Source organism: Stenella coeruleoalba (assembly GCF_951394435.1).
Source record: "Stenella coeruleoalba genome assembly, chromosome: 13".
NCBI lineage: Eukaryota > Metazoa > Chordata > Mammalia > Artiodactyla > Delphinidae > Stenella > Stenella coeruleoalba.
Window position 1 is genome coordinate 82,315,899 of NC_137159.1, and position 9,684 is coordinate 82,325,582.

Here is a 9,684-nt window from a genome sequence, read left to right on the forward strand (position 1 = left end):
ATTAAGAATACGGATGACAACGGGGTGGCACAGATTACACAGTTAAGTAGTACTGGGTTTCATCCCTCTCACAATACTTTTTAACTTTTTTTTTTTTTTTTTTGTGGTACGCGGGCCTCTCATCGCTGTGGCCTCTCCCGTTGTGGAGCACAGGCTCCAGACGCGCAGGCCCAGCTGCCATGGCTCACGGGCCCAGCCGCTCCGCGGCATGTGGGATCCTCCCGGACCGGGGCACGAACCCGTGTCCCCTGCATCGGCAGGCAGACTCTCAACCACTGCGCCACCAGGGAAGCCCTCACAATACTTTTTCAATGCAGCCTTGCAACATCACAGAACTTTGAAAAGCTGTGCGGGAGACACACTCTTACCCCTCACACAGCCCACCATGCTTCTGGTCCCTAACTGTGTCAGTTGTCACTTTATTATCTCTCAGCTCCAAATTCACCCTGTTTGCCCGCCTTGGGGATACGGGAGCTGGACCCTGGAAACATTTCCCCTGGCCAGCTGGTGCAAGGTTAGGCTCTGTCCCTAGAGGGCGCTGGAGGGACACTGCAAGGCCACGCAGGGGAAAGGGCTTCTCTCCCGGCTCCCAGGCCGCCAGGAGGACTGGGGTGCTGCAGTCGTGGAGGCATTCCTTCTCCGGCAAACCTCACCACCACCCAGCAAGCCGCTTTCACTTTCGAGGACGAGCTCCAGCCTGCTCTCCCAGCCCAACAGCTTGGCCCTGGAGACCGCTCTGGCCCCCATTCTGGCAGGTTTTTTGTTCCTGCAGGGGTCACGCCCTCTCCTAAAGGTCTGAGTCCCATCCTGGGGACTCCAAGTCCACAGTCCCTTCCTTGTCTACTTCCCGTCGGCCCCCGCGGGGGCAGCGGCTCCCCGCACCTGCTATTCCTGTGTGTGCGTGTCCTCGAGGACTCTTTTGCCCTTTTAGTGGTGAACCACGTGGATTAGTGTCCTAGGGCTGCCATAAACAACTGGTGGCTTTAAACAACAGAAATGTATTCTCTCACCGTTCTGGAGACTAGAAGTCCAAAAGCAAGGTGTCCACCAGGGCTCACCCCTCCTGGAGGCTCTACGGGAGCAGCCGCGCCACACCTGTCTCGGCTTCTGGTGTCGCCAGCCATCCTGCGCATCCCTTGCCTTACAGCTGCATCACTCCAGTCGCGGCCTCTGTCGTCAGATGGCGTTCTCCTGCGCATCTCCGTCCAAATTTCCCTCTTCCTATAAGGACACGAGCCATATTGGATTAGGGTCCATCCTAATGACCTCATCTTAACTTGATTACATCTGCAAAGACCCTATTTCCAAATAAGGTCAGACTCACAAGTACCATAGATTTCGGCTTCAACACATCTTCTGGGGGGAGATACGATCCAGCCGATAACACCCCCTTTTGCTAGCTGATCATTCTTTTTATGACATTTCCCCCGTGCAAATTACTGCTGTGGTCTCTGCTTCCTGACTCACTCAAGTCACCGTGCCTCTCATCTCTACCCCTCCAGCACCCTGAGCCGCTCACTGCCTCTGCGCTCACCCGCCTGCAACCCCATTCAGAAGGCAGCACACAAGACCATGTCACTTCGTTGCTTACAACCCTCCAGAGGCTTCTCAGCCAGGATGAAATCCATGTTCTGCCCTGGCTTGCTGCCCTCACTCATTCTATACCTACAGCCCCCTGCTCACTCACCATGCGCCAAGCCCACTGACCTAGTTTTAGGCCTCGAACCTGCCAACGCCATCCCCATCTCAGGGTCTTAGCTGTGCTGCTCCTTCGGCTGGGCCTGCTGTCACTCCCCAAGACACTCGCCCGCTGCCTCCTGGTTGTTCAGGCCTCTGCTCAGCATCTGCTCCAAGGAGAGGCCCTTTCTGAGCAGCTGGACTGTCCTCCTGGTCACCCTCTGCCACATGGCCTCATCTGATAACCTTTCCCACATATATCTGTACCTAAGATCACTGTATTTGTTTGTTCTGTGTCTGTAAAATGTAAACCCCTGGGACGAGGACTCTGGCTTTGTCCTTGCCTACTGTCTCCAGCACCAAGTATGTGCCCAGCACGTAGTAGGTGCTCAATAAATAGCTGATGACTGACTACTGACATTTTAGAGTTTATTAGGACTGGAGTCTGAAGAATACTGTGGTTACTCACCCAATGTTTTCAAAAATCAGACTTTTACAAATAACAATAACCTAAAAGAAATTTTGCATTTTCTGTTTCCTTCTTAAAACTCAGCACCTTTGTCCTCTCTCCTTTGTGTCCTGGAAAACGCCGTATGGTCAGACCTGCAGCTGACTGAGGTCATATTCTGCTTTAGGGACCTTTAGTGACCCTGTGTGACTTCCAGGTGGACAAGGGCCATCCTGCCAAGAAGAACTTCCACACAGGCCTGTCCAGAAGCAAGGCCAGAAACTAGAAGGTTCTCCAAGTACAGGTGCTGGTTTCTGAGAAGCAGCACTTTCAGGTACAGAGAAGACGGACAGTCGGTTGTGGCGAGGGCTTTGCTTCCCAATGTGTCACCTCTGTGTCCTTGGACAGTCATAGATCTCCTCCTGGAAATAAGTGTATATTCTCCATCTGGGTCGGGTCAGGAGACCCTGCTTTGAGGGAAATGTACCCAGTGGAGAGATCACCTACAATCTTGCAGTGTTCCAACTGTGATAAATTTACTGCCAATTAAGCTGTTTTCTAATACAAACCAACATAATCATTAAGAGAACAATCTTGATGGAATTAGCATTTGCTTAAACTCCTGGGAACTGTTCACAAGATAAAAACCTACAAATGATTAAAGCAAATTGCCTGGAGTCTGCTTCCTTGGTTGGGGGGCTCCACCCAGATCAGCCTCCTGTAGGAAACCTGAGAGGTTTCCAAATGGAGCTGTCTTGCCTGGAGGCTTGGCATGTGTGTCAGATCCCAGCAGACTTGGATCCCAAGGAGATTCCATTCCTCCCTTCTCCACTTTGGGAGCTCGAGAGAAGCACATCCAGGTGGTGGGAGAATGGCCAGTTCTGGGCAAAAGAGCCTCCGTGTGGACCTCGGCACCCGCTGTATACGGCACCGTATTGTAGTGGTACAATACGCAAAGTGCCTGGCACAGCGTGGGCTGCCATCAGCGGTGCTGCTGGATCATCATCTCTAGGGCCTGTGTAGGGGAGGGATCGAGGCCACAGCCCAGCAGCCTCCCAGCTGTCCAGTCAGAACCCCTCAGCCCCTTGCTTCTCACAACCCCATTCCTGGAACACAAGGTGGGCAGGGCAACCTGTTGGTTCTCAGCTGCCTCCCTGGCACCCAGAACCTGTGTGCGCACGCTGGGACCTCCATAAACATCTGTAGAATGACCACGTGAATGAATGAGCACCAGCTCCCAACGCTAACCACCGTCTTTGCTAACGTGCCTCTCACCTCGAGAAGTTTCTAGAGGGTCTCAGATGTCATCCCTGGGTCCCTCTGTTCCTGAGATCCATGCCAGTCTATCCAAGTGGTCCCCTTAGCTCTCCAGAGAAGCCCCTGTACAGTCTCTACCCTTCCAAACCCCTAGAGGTGATGACGCCCGTGCCGGTAGAGCAGGTCTGGGCCCCCGGCAAAGACGGTCCACTGACCTCTTGCCTTCGGTCAGCATCCTTCAGGGTCTCAGGTGAAACTCAGACAGAATAAAAGTCTAATTCTAAACATCCCTTTGCACAGATATAGAAATAGGATGAAATAAAACGCAGAATGCACATGATTTCTGAGACAAAATGCAAGACTTCAAAGATATTCCTTGTTTGTCCTGCTCCAGCTCGGGCAGCTCTGCCCACACCTGTGCACGCCTGTGACATCAGGAAGCAGCAGGGGCTGCACGAACTTGCCCACCAGGCTGCCGGTTCAAACCCCAGGTCCGATACCCGGTAGCTGGGAGTCCTTGCGCAAGTTACGTAACCTCCCTGTGCCTGGGCTTCCGTGCCTGTAAGATAGGGATAATAATAGTACCTGCCTCACCAGGTTGTCATGAGGGCTAAACGAGTCTATATTTGTAAGACACTTCCAAGCATTCCTTAAATCTTCATCTGTGCTTTCTTTCCCAACCTCACCCTGGCTTCACCTTTTTTTTCCTCTTCTCGTTTTATTTCTCTCTGATTACCCACGTTTTAAAAATCTTGTCATATTGAATTATCTTTACACACTTTGGGGAGCTAAGCAGGGCACAAATAAATAATATACGCTCTGTTCTCCTCTCTGCTGCGCTCCTTGGATATCTAGTAAGTCTTTATGAGAATGTCAGTCCTGGAGAGGGGGTTGTACCCAGCATGGGGGAGGGGGCAGCGTGCTCGTGGCACAGCTAATGGAATAGGAGAGGGGGTGGGAGAGCGGTGACAGTAAGAACAGAAGCAAGGGGCAGAGCCAGGGCCTTAACCAGGCTGCTTCCAGAAGATACTCCTTCTCAGCACCAAACCCAGGCAGCTTCAGTGTTCTATTGTTTAAGAGAGGCAGGGTTTCCTTGTTGTAAGGGGGACATATCATTATTAACCTTTACTAATTTTTAAAGATGGGGAAACAGAGCCTCAGAGAGATGCTATCCTCTCTCTGTGCGTGGAGCATCAGGGCCTGGAGGGCTAGTTAGTTCCAGGTGGGTTTCCCTGGCCCTGCCTGCTACACCAAGGGCTTCCGCGCAAGACACACGTCCCTTCCTTGTTACATAGAGTAAGCCGTTTCTTTCTTTTTTTAATCCCCATAGAACACAAGTGGGAATAAAAAGGCACAATACTGAGAAAATGTGCTGGAATTAGACAGTGGTGAGAGCTGTACAACCTTGTGAATATTAAAAAAACAAAACCAGAAAACACTGAGTTGGACACTTTTAAAAGGTAGATTTTATGTCATGTGAACTATATCTTAATTTTTTAAAAGCCTAAAAATAATTTGTTTAAAATCTCAGAGCCCCAAAGCCCCAGTTCTATTCTAGACAAGGACGCTGCAGGCCTGATGTCAAGACAGTGCCCACAGCTGCAGCTGTAGGACGAGACAGCCTTAAAGGAGTGTGACCATCTGTAAGTGAACTGCAGGAGCCTTAGCTGATATCTGCTCGCTAGGAGAGAGACCCTCAGAAAAAGAGGGCTAGCTGCCCACTTCCATTCCATTAGTGACCAAAGTAATTTTAATTTGTCAAACAGATATATCAATGAGTTTAATGGTTTAATGAGTTCTTGGTGCGAGGAAGAGCTAAGGTATTTGGGTACCAAAAAAGATGTAACTTTACCTCCCTGAAGGCAGCAGATGGAGGTGTGTCTTCAGCTGGGCTGGGTAAATGTGTCCTTCTTTCAGGCTCTAATTTGAGTCCCTGGGATACAGGATGACCCAAACACTGGTGAGAGTGGCCGCGTCACCCCCACCCCAGAGGGTCCACAGCGCCTGCCCCAGTCCCCCTGGAGGGGATTCCGGTTTGTGGGACAGAAAGCTGACCCTCCAGCCAGGGTCTCCACTCCCCGGGGCAGAGCCGCTGGTCCTCTTCAGAGTGGCCTGTTGAATTCAGTGTGGTTGACTGTGCTGGATGTGGTGATATAAAGGCCTGGAGGGAAGGGGAACCCGGGCTTGGCCCCAGGTGGTGCTGAGGTGCGGGTGAGGGGTAGAGAGAGGAGGAGGGGTGTGGATTGAGGGTGCCCTGAGCATCCTTTACCTCTAAGGTGAGGGTTTGGGTTTTAGGGCCTCAGAAGTTGCTTCTATAGTAAAAGAAGCCGATTTCTCCATCCCCACACACAGAAGGTTCGGGTTCAGGAATCTGGGGACTCCTCCTGAGTCTAGGCTAACTTCTCATCCGGGTGCTACGGTCCTAGATTGAAAGTTTTTTAAAGAGACAGGCCTTTCTCTTCCAGCCCCGAGAGCAAGGTGAGGCCAGCAGTGAGGAGGGTCTCCTTACCTCCAGGGTGGACACATCCAGCAGACAGCTCTCCGGGGTGTTAGTTCCTGGGGCCGCCGTAACAAAGCACCGCGGACTGAGGGACTGAAACAACAGAGGTTGATGGCCTTGCGCTTCTGGAGCTAAAAATCCAAGATCAAAGTGTTGGCAGGGTTGGCTGCTTCTGAGTGTCCCTCTTTATAAGGACACCAGTCATACTGAATTAGGGGCTCGCCTCCTCCAGGATGACCTCATCTTAACTAATTACATCTGCAATGATGCTACTTCCTGATAAGGTCACATTCTGATGTGCTGGGGGTTAGGACTTCAACCCATGAATTTGGCAGGGTGGTGGCGGGGGACATAATTCAGCCCGTTAACACCTGCTTGTGGGTTTCTGTTCTCAGCCCCCAAGTGTGCAGGCTAGAGAGCAGAGCCAGCCCCTGAGGTCCCCTCTGCCCACTGTGGGTCTCTCCAGTCAGTCTCACCTCTGAGGTAAACAGGACCAGAGAGGGACACCCTGTTCTGTTCCCTTCATGAGGAAAAGTCATGCTTACAAGTGTCCATATTACTTACAAGGGCTTCCCTGGTGGCACAGAGCTAAGAATCCGCCGGCCAATGCAGGGAACACGGGTTCAAGCCCTGGTCCGGGAAGATCCCACGTGCCGTGGAGTAGCTAAGCCCTTCCGCCACAACTACTGAGCCCGCGCTCTGGAGCCCGTGAGCCACAACTACTGAGCCCATGTGCCGCAACTACTGAAGCCCGCGCCTAGAGCCCATGCTCCGCAACAAGAGAAGCCACCGCAATGAGAAGCCCACGCACCGCAACGAAGAGTAGCCCCTGCTCGCCGCAACTAGAGAAAGCCCGCACACGGCAACGAAGACTCAACGCAGCCAAAAATAAATAAATACATTTACTTATTTAAAAAATATATATTACTTATAAGATGGGGGTGTCGCCTCTCTTTCCAAATGCCAGATTTGAGATGCTGCTTCCTGATTTTGCCCTCCCTCTGTGCGAGAATTAGACCAGGTAAGGCAGGAAGCAAGATTTTGTTTCAGCTACTGCTGTCACTGTCCACACTGACCAATGGCCACTGTCACTTCATGCAGAACTCTGAGAAGTTCTGTCACAGAGAACCAGCCAAAACAGGGGGAAACAGGCCGAGGATCAAGTGACACATTTCCCTCACCTCGGTTAACAGGATCATCTCGGGCTGGAACAGCGCTTTACGGCTTCCAGGCAAGGCTGCAGCCCTTACTTAACTTGAGGGCTGAGGCTACGGTCCCGAGGAAAGGTGACGCTCGAGGGTGCAATCCAGGCCAGCACTCTGCACCAGTGTCCTCCCGGGTCCAAGTCAAACTTTGTTTAGTCTTAGTCCAAAACAAAATGTTTTGTTCACGAAAACAATGGCTTGATTTCGCTCCCCCAGAAAGGGATTCAAACGCACTTAGGAGCCCTACTTCCTGTTCCCCGCCAGCCTCCCGGCCTCCCGGGCCGCGGCGCTGCCCCCACGCCAGTCCGCAGCGCCACCTGCTGGGCGACGCCGGCCGCGCGGCTCCCCTCCCGCCGCTTTCGTCCCGGCCTGAGCCGCGGGCATCGAGAGCGCGGAGTACGCGGGGCTGCAAGAAACAAGCCCAGGAAGGAAGCCCAGAAGGTGATGGGTGGGAACGTGGAGTCGCATTGATTCACTGCGGGCCTGTAAGATCAGGAACACGGGCTGACGGTCTTGCGTGTGCCGCGCGCCGCCCTCACCTTCCAGACCTGTGACCCTGAACCTCTCTTGCCTTGTCACGTCTAAAAGAAAAATAACGCGTCTCGGCTCACAGACTGCTTGTGAGGTCCGCAGGACCTCAGGCCTGCAGGTAAAATGTGAAGTGGCGGCTGACCCAGAATACGTGCTGGAGAAACACAGAAGTATTGTTAATTTCATAAACACATGCTATAAAATCAATTCATTCGACAAACGTTTTCTGAGCGGCCATGTGTGCCGGCCGCACAGCGTCCAAAGGGAAGGGAAGAGCCTACCTCTCTGTGTTTAGAAAACGAAGGACCCGGCAGACTCCCCTAGGCCACCGGAGCCCTGGTCCTTCATCCAGTCAAAACCTGTTCACTGAGCACCTGGACCGTCCAGGCCCAAGGAGAGCACATCCTTCAGAGCCCCAGTCCGGAGGGGCCAGGGGCCAGCGGATGCCTGGGGCAGTACCACAGGGTGATGCCTGCCAGAAGTCTGTGCCCAGACCCCCAGGAGGGAGGGAAGCCTCTCAGAGGAGGAGGCGTACAAATCTAGAAGGTTCTGGAATGTTCTCTTTCCACTGAGAGTTTTTTTTCTCTCCAAAGCACACAGCTGCGGGCAGCACCTGTGGCCCACATAGAATCAGAGCTTCCGTTTGATCCAGCTTGAGATTTTTACCTTTTTAATCTCTGCTCAGAAATGGAGCCCGAATGGAAATGGAATTGCTGCCTCCTTTTGAAATCATGCAGCTGCTGCCGCCAGAAAAAAAAATTAAAATGCATCGGGGATTTTTCTTCCGCTCTGCGTCGCGCTTACTGTGTAAGCTCTTGGGATTCCGCAACATAAATTATGAATTGAGAAAATTCATAATGCCGGGTTTAGATCTTCTTCAGACATTTGGAGGTTGCAGGAGGATGAGGAATTTATTTTAGAATTCTGGGTCTCTGTGGCATCATCAAAAGATAAGAGAAATACAGAGAAGCACTGACGAGGGCTGGGAGAAAGGAACATTCTCTACCACGAGCGCCGGCGGCTTCTGATAACCAGATGCGGGCAGCCGCTCCAGGATCCTGGTACCCAGACTTCCGCTCCGAGACACTTTGTAGCTTCTAGCCCTGAGGACATGGTGTAACCTCTCCAGCGTTGATTTCTTTATCCACTTATTATCCTGGAGAGCCTGCTGTGCGTCAGCACTTTCCCCGGGGAATGCTCATGGGCCTGAGTCACGGCCTTACCCTGCAGGAGCTCCAGACCTCCGTCACTGCGAGAAGGTTGCGTCACAATTCAAGGGGTCTGTGCTAAGTACACGGGCATTCGGGAACCTTCTGAGAAGGGGCTCAGGAAAGTTCTGAGCAGACTGCAGTCACCATTTACTTGACAGAAGCCAGGGGATGAGTCCTCCAAGGGCTCGTGAGGTCCCAGGGCCTTTGCCTTTGTCTGTGACATTTATTTACGCACCTGCAGGACTGATTGAAAACCCCAAGTGTGGTGGGATGCATGCAAGCGTGGAGAAATTGCAGCAAAGAAGCCTTGAGAAACTGCCTCCCGGACATCCTGATCCCAGGAATCCCAAAGAGGGACAAGGTGGTGGCAGCTGTGTGGAGAAGGGGAGTGGGGGGGAGAAAGTGGGTGGTAGGAGGGGCGGAGACCCTGAAACTCCCTCAGGCAGGAACCAGCCCGGACCAGATTGGGTCTGGAGGCCAAACTGACATCCACCCCTCCTGTGAAGCTGGCCTGACCACTGGGGATGGGCTAGGTGGGCTGCAGCCTCAGGTGTGCTCCCAAGGCTGCTTATTGAACCTGGTCAGCACCTGGTGACACAGCCTGTCCAGGCTATGAAGAGGGCTGGCAGGGATCTAGCCCTGCCCTGTGTACAGGGCTGCCACATAAAACACTGTATTTGCAGCTGGAAGTGAGAGACTATGGCCACGCTGCCAGAAGAGGCTTTCAGTCCAGAAGGAATTGGTCACCTTCTCCCCAGGCAGCGTGACCGGTGCAGCATATTCTCAGCACTCCGAGTGACTCTGCAGTGGTGGGAGAGCCCTTGCAGATCAACCAGGCCAGGGGTTTCCACCAGT

General features: G+C 52.7%; 1 long non-coding RNA gene across 1 annotated transcript; it reads right to left on the bottom strand.

The window, feature by feature from the left end:
- Positions 1-864: 864 nt before the first annotated feature.
- Positions 865-7,534, bottom strand: LOC307196028. Its single transcript, XR_013831027.1, has 3 exons — positions 7,064-7,534; positions 5,892-6,013; positions 865-1,221 (listed from the first exon to the last, which is right to left on the bottom strand). It is a non-coding gene; the product is annotated as an uncharacterized lncRNA (long non-coding RNA).
- Between the last annotated feature and the right edge of the window lie 2,150 nt (positions 7,535-9,684).